This window comes from Canis lupus, chromosome 22 (assembly GCF_048164855.1).
Source record: "Canis lupus baileyi chromosome 22, mCanLup2.hap1, whole genome shotgun sequence".
Classification (NCBI taxonomy): Eukaryota; Metazoa; Chordata; class Mammalia; order Carnivora; family Canidae; genus Canis; species Canis lupus.
The window spans coordinates 47,226,298-47,237,739 of NC_132859.1; the positions used below are offsets into that span (position 1 = coordinate 47,226,298).

The following is an 11,442-nucleotide window of genomic DNA, read 5'->3' on the forward strand; positions in this document are numbered from 1 at the left end:
CTTTGTTTAGTATTTTTTCTTCTTGTTAAAGTGTACATGCCATATTTTTTTCTATTCTTTGTTTTCAACTTATCATGTAGACAACATATAGTCCAGTTTTGACTTTTTTTAACTTCTAATTTTAAATTTTGAGCCTATCTGAAGCTTTCTTCCTTTAATTGGAAAGTGTGGTCCATTTATACTTAATTAGATTACATAAACACTTAAGTTTGTGTATCCCATCTTAGTATTGATATCTTTCAGCTCCACATGTTGTTTCTCTTTTCCTACTAGGAAAAGAGCTAGATTTATTTGTTTATTTAAAAAAATGTGATAAGATTTAACTTTTTACTTCATCATGTCACAAACATTCTCTCATTTAACATATTTCCTCTAGTTTTATGTCAAAAACATCAATTTAGCCATCCTGACATATATGTCAATGGTATATGGCTGAGGGAAGACACTGCCACCATTAGTCATCCTCCTTCGCAATTGTTCTGCACATGTGTCAACATCCTTTGCCTACATTCATAAAGCAGGTGCTAATGCCATATATTGTCAAAGTCAGTGGGTCGATTCATCCAATATCAGGAAATATATCATCAAATGCCATGTGTAATCCAATGCAGCCATATGACTAGAGTCTAGTATTTCTGTTAAAGAAAAAAAAATGCAGTTAATCTAATATAGTTTATTTCTGAGGCTTTATTCTCTTCTTATTCAGTACATCCCCCAAGGGCCATTTCATCTTTTTCCCATAAATTCAGTTTTTCTATAAATTAACTCTTGTGTGTACTACTCTTCTGGATAATTCCCTCATCTTTTCCACAGCCCCTACCATCATGCGGACCATTTCTTACCTATATTACCTTAGCCACATCTTCACATGCATCTCCTCTCCATTTACCAGCTTCTACCCCACCAGCATTAGCATCACCTGGAACTAGATAGCACAAATTCTCAGGCACCACCCCAGAGTTACTGGTCACCTTGGGGTGTGAACTGGCAATCACTGATGATTTGAAAGCACACTCAGGTATTAGTACCACTGCTATACAGTAAAGATGATTTCACATTCTCTCCTACCAACATGTTATCTTTAACACCAATTGCCTTTTCCCACTAATGCTGCTGATTGAACAAGAATTATACTACTCCACAGAAAATCTGGAATATTCTTTTAATCTTTATCTAAATTATTACTTATAGTTTTGAAGTAAATTCAATTTTATCTTTGTTTCTTTTGCAAACACTAGCCAAAATGAATGAATCAGCACCTGAGTATACCTTGCCACTAAAATTGACAAGAGATGATCTACTCTGACAGTCTGTACACTATGATCCATAGGCCAAATCTAGTCTATTCCTTGTTTCTGTAAATAAAATTTTACACAATACAGTCAAGCTTATTCTTTTTTTATAATGGCTGCTTTTGATTTACCCTAGCAAGGTTGAGCAGTTGTAACAGAGACCATATAGTCTGCAAAACCTAAAATATCTGTCCTTTTACAGAAAATGTTTTTTTATCTCTAATTGACATTGTTGCCAAGTATTAATTCATCACATATTTATTAAACATATACTATTTTTTAAAGTTTTATTTATTTATTTATTTATTATTATTTTTTTATTTATTTATGATAGACAGAAAGAGAGAGAGAGGCAGAGACACAGGAGGAGGGAGAAGCAGGCTCCATGCCGGGAGCCCGACGCGGGACTCGATCCCGGGACTCCAGGATCGCGCCCTGGGCCAAAGGCAGGCGCCAAACTGCTGAGCCACCCAGGGATCCCTAAACATATACTATTAATCAGGCACTGGTTCAGGCACTGAAGTGAACAAGGACAAAGTCCTCTGCAATCATGGAACATATATCATAATGAGGGAGGGTGGCTGAAAATAAAAGTGTACCAGTAAATAATTAATAAGATAATTTCAGAAGGTCATTGTGCTGCGAAGAAAACAAAGTGGATGCAGCAATAGAAAATGACAGGCCAGGAGATAGCACCATTGAGTTAGATGTCAGGAGGCCTCTCTAAGGAGATGACATTGAGCTAAAACCTCTATGAAAGATGAAATAATAAAAAAAAAATGTGCATAGTTCATGTGAAGAAAATGACCTTGATTTGTCCTAAAAACATAAAAAAGGCCAGCATGGCTACAGCAAAGTAGGTAACTGGGAAGATATGGGACCCTGGATAAATATTTGCAAGACTCTTGATCGATGACAAATTGTATTTTTTTTTCATTTCCACTGAGTCTCATAGAAGGAAGTGATATTGATTAAAGATTGCTTACTATTCTTTTGTGTGTTAATGATTTATGTTGGTTGCACTGCAAGCATAAATGATTTTTACATCAATGGTGAGAAAATTAGGAACTTCTGATTAAAAATTTTTTAAAAAGAACAAGATTAATGTCCTCTTTAGATGCAAGGTTGAAATATTGCTCCTTACTCATCTCTACCTTGATCAGGCTGTTTAAGGTGGCATCATTAAGTCAGACCTTAAAGTTTTCCACTTCCCTAAACCTAGTGATGTGAAAAAGTACAAAACAAAACTCAAAGACTATAAATAATCAAGCAAGGGAAAGATACAATAACTTGAACATGAACAAGAAATAAGTTCAAGAATATATACAAATCTCCTTTTATGTTTTTTATGGGAAAAAATGTTAACTGTAGGTGCACAGTGGGGGATGGTGGTTTGTTGGGAAGAGGAAAATGTGTTAATGAAACACTAAAAATTCAAACTAAGCATCGACAACTTAGATGTTTGCTTTAGCAGCATATATACTAAAATTATAAAGATACAGAGAAGATTAACAGGCTCTGGTGCAAGGACAATATTCAAACACATGAAATATTCATAGTTTTAAAAATGGGCAAAGAAGATGTTTAGAGATCTCCCCCCAAAATGATATACAGATGTCTGACAAGCATGTGAAAAGATACTCAATCATTAGGTAATTGCAAATCAAAACTATAATAAGCAGTCACCTCATGACTCTTGGTTACTGTTGATGGGAATGAAAAAGGGTGCAACTTCTTTTCTGGCAAATAGCATGGAATTTTCTCAAAAAATTGAAATAGGACTACTAAATGATCCAGCAAGTCTACTAAATCTAAAAGAACTGAAAGCACAATCTAGGAGATATTTATACACCCATGTTCAAAGCAGCACTGTTGACAATAGAGTTGAAGTTGAAGCAATCCAAGCATCATCAATGGATGATTGGATACATAAAATGTTGTTTATACATACAGTATAATATTATTTAGCCCTCAAAGAGAGGAAGGCAACTTTGATACACGTTTCAATGTGAGATGAACCTAGAGGACATAATGCTAAGTGAAATAAGTCAGCCACAAAAAGATACACGTTGCATGATTCCACTTATATGAGGTATTTTGAGTAGTCCAATTCAGAGACAACAAGTAGAATGGTGGTTGCCACGGGCTGGTGAGAGGGGAGAAGAGGAGTTATTGTTTAATATATATAAAATATTGATTTTACAGAACAAAGGGGTTTATAAGGATGGATTGTAGTGATGGTTACACAACCATGTGAATAAATTTACAGAGTTGAGATGATACGGCAGCCCCAGTGATTCAGTGATTTAGCACTGCCTTCAGCCCAGGGCCTGATCCTGGAGACCCGGGATCGAGTCCCACGTGGGGCTCCCTGCATGGAGCCTGCTTCTCTCTCTGTCTGTGTCTCTGCCTCTCTCTGTGTGTGTCTCCCATGAATAAATAAATAAAAATCTTCTAAAAAAAGAGTTGAGATGATAAATATTATCTTATGTATATTTTACCAAAATAAATGTTTTAAAGGATATCAATAACTTGTAGGAAAAAAAGAAGACATGGTGTCAACAGATTAGAACAGAGCTTGGGGTATTGTAGATCAGAGTAGGTATTGTTGACTTGTTAATATTACATGAAAATATCATGCAGATAGAATTTCTCACTCTTCAGTTGGGGGTGAAAGGATGAAGAACATATAAAATCTTGCCCTATAAAACTGCTCAGATTGAAAAAACTAACTTAAAAATGATTTCTCTTTTAAGAAAGGGCCAGTGTGAAGTAATTTTACATAGATTCTTTTGTTTTCTCCTTTTCAATGTGTTGAAAAACAGAATATAGAAATTAGCAAAAGGTTGATCATGGCTATTTATGACTTGACTCCGCTCTATGTTTGAAATTAAGTTCATGTTCATATTTATTTGAAACATCATTATCAGTATCATTTTACTTTTATTTTTTTATTTTAAAGATTTTATTTATTTATTTATGTGAGACACACACACAAAGAGAGAGAGAGAGGCAGAGACACGGGCAGAGGGAGAAACAGGCTCCATGCAGGTAGCCTGACGTGGGACTTGATCCCAGGTCTCCAGGATCAAGCCCTGGGCTGAAGGAGGCGCTAAACCACTGAGCCACCCATGCTGCCCCTATCAGTATCATTTTAAAGATGAACAAACTGGGACTTCTGGGTGGCTCGTGGTTGAGCATATGCCTTTGGCTTAGGTGGTGATCCCAGGGTTCTGGGATCGAGTCCCACATCAGACTCCCTGCAGGGAGCCTGCTTCTCCCTCTGTCTCTGTCTCTGCTTCTCTCTCTGTGTTTCTCATGAACAAATAAAGAACATCTTTAAAATAAATTATAAAGGTTAACAAACTGAAGGTGAAGAGACTAAAGAACTGTAAGTGGTAAGAATTTCCAGTGGAGTTGAATAATGACCTATTCCTGTCTGGATCTAAAACTTAAGTTCTTGGTAGTGAAACACTATATTTCTTTTCTGTAACTTCTATTAGAACCCAATTTCTCTATGCATCCACATGGGCTTTGGAAATGTAGAGAATAAAAGATGGCAATTCACAGGAAGCCGCTATTTATAAACTCACAAACCATCTCCTTTCCACATGACCCACCCCGAGAATTAATTTCTTACTGTCTTCCTCAGCATTGGCTGTAGTCAAAGACTTCATAAATGGCTAAGCTACGGGAGACAAATCCCTGCTTTGGGTCACAAGAAGATATAGATTCATTACCTAGCTCTGCTATATGCCAAGTACATTAGTGTGGGCAAGATTCAATCGCTGCAATTAAGTTTCCTCATCTGTAAAATTATTTCGTCTACCTCATAATGTTGTTGTAACAGTTAAGGGAAATAACATATGTGCAAGTACTTTAAACAATAAAATTGCATATAAGTGGAGGCTATAATTGTCATCTAAGTCCCTGTAAATCCAGGAGGAAGGATCTTAACCACCAGTTAGAGATTACAAAGAAAACCTTTTAAGAATCCTAAAAATAGGATCTTTCAATGTATTACCTATGGCAATAAAGCATTCAGAGATTAAAATATGAGAATATTCCTTTAATAATTTATTTTGAGAATAGTAGAGAAATACAGCTTTTCTGTCACAGAATATTTAGTGTTCTGTCTTAATTTCTTATCAAGAAAGTACATTTTCTTTATTTTATGCATAAGAAATTATAATTTGGAATCATAGAATCCTACAGTGGAGTTTATAAATCTTTTATTTATGTGTAAAAATTAAATAATGAAAATCTTGATTCTGAGAGATTAAGTATTGTTTAATGATAGATTAGGGGCCAATCTAAATTCTAATAATGTCTGTAGATGATTTTGATCAAATTCTTAAATGTTTATAACCTCCTTTTTCTATCTGTTAAAATGAAGAACAATTTGTTTGGATTAGTTTGGGCTCTCTACAAACAGTACCTGAGACATGGATTTGGATATAATTCATTTGAAAGGTAATCACAGAAAGCAGAGTGAGGAAAACAGGACAATGAAATAATAAAGGAAGAAAAGGTAATGAAAGATGCATCTCTAAACTAGCTTCTCTGGTGGACAACTAAAGCTCAGTTGCTCTGGGGATTGTGCAAGGAACTCCACAGAATTCATCTCAAGATGATCTCTCCAAAGGGAAGAAAGCTGAGGTATTTATCCACTGACTCCTGTCCCTCATTGGTTAAGGACTGCTCCCAACCTGTGTGGCTTTAAGGCTTTAGAAGAACTCTGAGAGGCAGGAAAGCAGAGAGTCACAGAATGTGCATTTGTGGGAGGTGGGTGCGGGCCAAGTGCACTGCAAACAAGTAAGCACAAGAGAATGTTTTGTACCTTATTAGTTGCTGCGATGACTAAGTAAATAGATATGGGTGTACTTAGAATGGTGCTTCAAATATTGTGAAAACCATAAATGAGAGCTGATGTTTTTATTAGACTAAGAGATTTGTTTATAGACACTACTAATTGTTTGGGATTTTGCTCCGGCCCCCTAATGCTTACTCTTTTTTTTTTTTTTTTTTTTTTAATGTATGCATTCTCTCCTATACTCTGTTACTAAGTATATCTTTCCATGATTTGCATAGGTATGTCTCTGTGTCAATATGATCAGTCTTCTTTTCTCCTTAGCAGTTTGTACAATTCATTATCTCATCTATGAGGTCCTATTTAAATGGCAACTCATTGGAAAACAAGATCAAGTGGTTTGTTCAATCTTCTGTAATTGTGAGGACCTAGAAAAATTTTATGGATAGGAAGATGTTTAATAAATATTATGCTTTTCAACATGGTTATAAAGTGAATGTCTTTCAATTGCCCTCACCACTGAGTTTTACCACTGTTTAAAACACATGGCCTTATTACTTCAATGAAAATTCAAATTCATAGCTCCCATTAGCATTGCAGACAATTTCTGGCCTACTTTCCCTGGATATTAATGGAAGTTTAGATCTTTTAATGAGCTTAGTACAGAAAGAATTTTGGTATTCACATAAACTACTGCCCCTCTCTTAGCCTAGGGCTACAGAGAAAACAGTCACTATGTTGGTCAGGTAACTTCAAAGATATTTAACTGTTAGAAAAGCCACTAGTTACTGCATAAACAACAAATGCACAGTCATTTTTGGCACATTTCAATGCCAAATTTAACTTCCTGGACACAACTTTTACTTGGTCTCCTCTTACCTCCCTGATACATCCGTTTCCTCCTTATTTCATTGTTTTTCAAATTTCCAGATAACATCAGGGCTCAGCATTTGGAAAGATTCTCTTCATCAGTCTCCATGCACTTGTCAGCCAAATCTTCCCTCCTGAACTTCAGGAACATGTAACTGATTATGTGTACAATATCACAACTTTGATGCTGTGATAGATTAAACTATTTTTAAAAAGCCACTGATTCTACTCTGGCTTTATATATATCTTTTCTTTCATATATATATATATATATATATATATATATATATATATATATATATCTTTTCAATGTGATATTGATAGTCCTATCAAGAGGTTGAATCTTCTTTGCCCCATCGAATCTTGGTTGAATCTATAACTTATTTCATTGATCTCTTTCATGTAGTGAAAGTGATATTGTGTAAGTTGTAAGCCAAAACTCAAAGTAACTTGCAATTTTCATACTTTCTTATCTTGCCCTGAAATTTCCACATAAAAGAGTCTAGGATGGGGGCTCCTGGGTGGCTCAGTTAGTTAAATATCTACCTGTGGCTCAGGTCATGATCCCGGTATCATGGGATCTAGCCCTGCATCAGCAGGGGAGGGGAGGGACTGCTCAGCAGGGAGTCTGCTTCTCCCTCTCCCCCTCCCCCCTCCCCCTTGCTCATACTATCTCCCTCCCTCTCTTTCTCTCTCTCTCTCACTCAAAGTAAAACAACAACAACAACAACAACAAAAACAAAAGCCAAAAAACAAAAACCTAGGATAGTGTATCAGAGGACAAGATCGTGTGGAGGTGAATGATCTAACCCATCTGAGACACCATAGGTCAACTATCCTGCAATTAATCCACTAGCTTATTGTGGTTACAAGTAACCCCCTATGAGGTCTGCGGAACCAGTCAACTGAGCTCAGACCCAGTTGCTAATACAAAGATTCATAAACCAAATAAACCACAAAATTTTGTAGCAGTTTGTTACATAGTTATAGCATCTGATACAGATGTTAAAGAGATATTGCCAATTTAAGATATACAAGGTTGAACCTTTGGTTATATTCCCTAAACCCAATACTCCTCAGTTTCCCTTTTAGAAAACACTGGTCATTTCTATCTTCCAATTCCTCAAGTCAGATATTTTACAATCATCCTTGCCACCTTTATTTCCATTATGTCCAAGCCATCAGCAAATTTTGTCATCTTTTCCTTACTACCCTAAATTGGAGCACTTTTCTCTGTTCTCCATTGCTTATATGCTGCTTCAAGGCAGATGATTGCAGTTAAAACCTGAATTATTTCATTGCTTCTGCCTTGATCCTCTGAAAGCTATTCTCTTCATAGTACTAAGAAAATCTTTTAAATCATAAATTGTATCAGGCCCTTTCTCTTACCAAAATTCCTTCACTGAAAACAAGTTTTTGTTCCTTACAAAGTTAAATACACAATTATATGTAACTAGGCAATTCTGCTCCTAGGTATATATCCAAAATAGTTGAAAACGGGTGTCGAACAAAATTGCAAATGAATGTGCATGGAAACGTTATTCACAATAGCCAAAAGGTAGAAACAACTCAAATGTCCATCAGTACATGAATGGATAAATTAATCTTCATGTATTCATATATTATTGCAATATTTTTCAGCCATAAAAAGAAATGAAGTGCTAATACATGCTACAACATGGATGAACCTAAAAAACAGTATACTCAGTCACAAAAGGTCACAGAAGGACTTCATGTATAGGAAATATCCAGAGTAGGTTAATCCACTGGACAAAAAGCAGATTGATGGTTACCAAGGGTTGAGGGTAGGAAGACATGGGGGGTCATTCCTTAATGTATTCTGAGTCTTAGTTTAGACTGATGAAAATGTTTTGAACTGGATCAAGGTGGTGGTTGCACAACACTATAATGTACTAAATGAATTGTTTACTTTAAAATAGAAAAAAGGGATTAAGAGTATGCTTATTGTAATGAGCACTGAGTAATACATAGAAATGTTGAGCCATTGTACTGTACTCCTGAAACTAACATAAGACTGTATTGTATGTTCATTACACTTCAATAAAAAATTTTTAAAAAAATAAAATGGTTAATTTTAAGTTATGTGAGTTTCACCTCAATTTAAAAAAATATTTCAATGGTTTCTCATGTTACACAGAGGAGCTGCCAAAAGCCTCACAAAGATGTATGTGTCCCTGTGTGGTCTAGCCTCCACTTCCATTCTTCCTTCTCTCTCCTCTCCTGCTAGATGCATCTCTGTGTTGCTTGTCAAACATTCCTTGGGTTCTTTTGTTTTAAGATTCATGCATCCTTGATTTCTCTTGTCTGGATGGCTTTTACCCTAGACAGTAACACAACTCACTCTCTACTACCTTTCAGTTTATTAAGATAGTATAAAAGATTAATTTATTTAATTTTTTGGCCTATTGAGTCTGTATAGAAGCAAGAACAGTAATATGCATAATGTCAAAAATGTTGGTTACATCTAGTCCCCTTGGGAATATTTTTCCAGATCCTAAGTTGTGCATACTGACCTAAGCTGCCAAAACTTCTTAAGAAAAAGCACATGAAACCTCCAAAGGCAAACATCTACAAATTGAAGGTAAAGTTCACAAAGGAAAGCTGAGTGTCTCTATATGCTACTAATGTCCCAGATACTTGGGTTATCTGTTGTTATGGTGATGGGAGGGATTGTGAAATATTGTACCAAGTACCTTAGTTTCCTCTTAGTTCCATTCTTTTGACAAAGGCTATAAACATTCTGGAACCTGATTACATTGCACTGTCAGAGATCACTGAATATTTTTTCATTCTCATGAGATTTGTTTTGCTACATATTACTCTAGAAACTCAGAAAAGCTACTAAAAATAAGCTTGGCCGCTAGTGGTGGTAACATAAACTGTTTCTCATGAAACAAGCCAGGTAAGTCAAGGTTTAATATCTGCAACCCAGCCTAAGGTAAGAGGGGTCTTACTGGAATATAGCCTACAAACAAAAGCTAGAAGTTGGCTGTAGTTGGAATGGAGAATCTCATCTAATTTATAAACAGTGACAATCCAAATCTAGTTTAGAATATATAATCTCTCTATGTATGAGATCTATCTATATAATCTATCTCAATATCCATATTAATAACTTTATATGCATCCTTTCTTTTACTTTTGTTCTTTCTGCCCCTATACTGATAAAAACACTACATAAATTCCTGGAGATATTTACATGTTTCTTTGGGTAAAAAGTGCTTGCTTCCACACCTTGGTAAGTATAGTAACATTATCAGTAGGTCATTTAAGGACAGATAGTGAGCCAACTCCAAACATGGGGAGAATGATGGCACTGGTGCCCACAAGGCATGGGATTTATAAGGAATGAAGGCTGGTATATTCAGAGATCTTTTTTCCATCTACAAACATTCTTCCACCTTCAAGACAATTTACTCTATTTGACTAGATATCCAGAAGTTCAGGTCTAATTTGAAGTAAGTATTGCTCTTTGCATGTGCCTAGTTTCACCTTGATTTTTAAAAATTTCTTAAGTGAAACAAGATTTCAACTCTTGAAGTAATTCTTAGTGTATGGTGGACTGTATATCGACAGAGCTCTCCTTCAATCTTAGGGCTATAGCTGTTCTGAATGCTGATCACCAAACTACGAATGAGATCTCTATACAGACAGAACAGAGCTAATTTCCCTATTGATTTGCAATCACTTATTTTGAATATGCATACGTATTCTTTAATGTATGCTTTAAAAGTCCTTTGAAAGAAAAGAGAAAAAATATTAACAAGCTTTTGACATATGTGCTATATGCAAAACTGATAGGTTGTTTTTTAATGGTTTAGCTCATGATTCACTTCTAAAACACATGAAAAACTACAAATTATTGGAGCAAAGTAGCAAGAATACTTTATGACATGCACAGTAAGAATCCAATAAACGTTTTAATCAGTTTTTAAAAAGGGTTACTTTTGTTGTAACAACTAGGCATTTAATAAATATTTGATTATTGAATAAGAATAAATAAATTCAATATGACTTTTGTATATTTCTCGATTAAATTCTGAGTTCATTTGACTTCATTCTTTTTATACATGGTAACTTTCTCTGGTATAACATTCAGAAACTAGCAAAAAAAGAACTATATACATCCATCAATTTACTAATTTTATCATTCATCCATTCCATCTTTTATTTGTTCAAGTGATATATTTATTGAACACTGATGATGGCAAGCCTTGTTCCAGGTGTTGGAAATCAAGGAATATGGAACAAACAGTGGCAGCATATCATGGCATGTATTAAAATAAAGGAAAATATAAGTTGTATGTGAACTTATATTAGAGGCACCTAAACTTCACTTGATGAATAAGGTCAGGCTTTCAGAAAAAAAGTAACATCTTAGCTGCAATCTACAAAGCGAGAAGGACTTAGTCAAGTGAGTAAAGGTATTGGATGGAAAAGGATGTTTCA

At 35.2% G+C, this 11,442-nt stretch overlaps 1 non-coding gene across 1 annotated transcript; it reads left to right on the plus strand.

Annotated features, from left to right (window-relative positions):
• Positions 1 to 2,754: 2,754 nt before the first annotated feature.
• On the plus strand, positions 2,755 to 2,856 carry LOC140614567 (U6 spliceosomal RNA). Its single transcript, XR_012015402.1, has one exon. It is a non-coding gene; the product is annotated as a U6 spliceosomal RNA (small nuclear RNA).
• The last annotated feature ends 8,586 nt before the right edge of the window (positions 2,857 to 11,442 follow it).